Here is a 1,958-nt window from a genome sequence, read left to right as displayed (position 1 = left end):
CGGTCACCCATCCGATTGCATACCGCCATTTACTATGCTTGACTTCTGAAATCGTCTGGAAACCGCTGCATTTCGATGATCCACGAACATCTGTATAATCATGGATGTATAGCTATGATATATCTGGTCAATATATGGTGCTGATAGAAATTTATGAAGTTCAACTAAACATCCAGTCAGTTACTGTCTAATATTTAATTGTAATGTTATCACGACTATTTTCAGGTTAGGCAATCAGTCCGGATCTACAATAGGTGTTTTATGCCTTATGCCGTAAGAAACTGACCAATTACAGTCGAATCCGAGAAGAATAAGCGACTGTGATTCGCCCATTTCTTATGGCATAAGGCTTAAAACCCTATTGTAGATCCGGGGTCATACGCTGTACTTTCGCAGTACCAGTTATCATGTATATTGTCTTCGACTAGAGGTCTCCACAGTTTCTCTCCTGTCGATAACGTATTAATACGGTACGGGTTATGTACCATGATATACCTAAACAATATGCAGTACAGATACAGTGTTGATACTTTGTACTCATGGTGGAAATATATAAGGTGAAGCAATCTGATAGCGTATTCGATTTACTGACTCGACCCGACTCCGAGTCAATAGTCTGTTCTGTTTAGCTGCAAAAGAAGAGCTAAATTGTGTAAGAAATGCAGTTAAAAAGAACAGACTGTTGACTCAGAGTCGGGTCGAGTCAGTAATCGAATACGCTATGTTAGATGTGCAGTAGGAAAGTGCATATTCGGACATATTTGATTGGCTATTCCAGTATAACCTGCGCTATTATAGGTAGGAAAGTGCATATTCGGACATATTTGATTAGCTATTGCCAGTATTGCTACCTCCATTATGCGTATTGTTTCACCTTATATATTTCCACCATACTTTGTACTATAATATCATGTACACTTTTTGTACTGCTACCGTACAGTTACATTGCCACCTCGTGGCAGTACAGTAAAGACCGTTCTACAATAAGTTGCGGACACCCCGTTGCCAGTTGTGGAGTGACAAGTTGCCAGTCACAAGTTGTAAATCATTGCAACCCCTAATCCACATTTGGATGTCGAAAGTTGCGATTTGTATAGAAGCAGCCAATCAGAAAGTAGAACGTCCGTCGTTATTGGCTGTAGCCGAAAAATCGAAGAGAATATATCAAGCAGGTTATGTGATAGATATTCGAGATGTTTTCGAAATGAAAATGAAATAAAGCAACACCACCGATATATCACAACAATTTTCATTTCACTCTTCGCGCTTTTCGAACACAATATTTGATTGGCTAAGATGTTACGGTAGACAGTTGCTGTTGCCAAGGAGTTAAAAGTTGGGCAACTCTCCGTTGGCAACCGCGACTATCTATTACAACCGGAAATATCACTTTGCAACTAGTAGTTGCCAACCTTTGCGACTGTCAACGGGGTGTTTGCAACTTATTGTAGAACGGCCTTAACAGTACGGTAGCGGTATCTTGTGCGGGTTGGTGCGGGTATCTCATGCTTGGTTATCTGGGGCATGCTGTATACTGTTATAATATTTATATTGTGATTTAGGCGAGTCGCGGCAACGAAAATCTCGGTTGATCAATCCACTATTGATCTCCCCCACCGTGTAGAAAATACGCGGGAAAATGCGATTTTGTTCCACACGCCTAATCACTTTCATATTTTATAATAACATAAAATCAAATTTACCTTGATGCGCTCCAGTTTTCTGCGTCGTATCGATCAATACGAGATAAGAGCGGCTCTTTAGCAAAAAGTCCGTTCAAGCTTCGACTTTTTATATTACACTTTATTCAGGTATAAATGTTTCATGAACTATTTTTAACAGTTTTACTTTAATATTTTTATGCACAGAATAATGAATTAAATCAATTGGTTAATCATTCAAAATCAAAATATGTAAAATGTTAATGTCTAATGTCTTTTTGAGGTGTGTGTGTGTGT

This window comes from Trachymyrmex cornetzi, unplaced genomic scaffold (assembly GCF_001594075.2).
Source record: "Trachymyrmex cornetzi isolate Tcor2-1 unplaced genomic scaffold, Tcor1.1 scaffold832, whole genome shotgun sequence".
NCBI lineage: Eukaryota > Metazoa > Arthropoda > Insecta > Hymenoptera > Formicidae > Trachymyrmex > Trachymyrmex cornetzi.
This window is presented reverse-complemented; position numbering follows the sequence as displayed.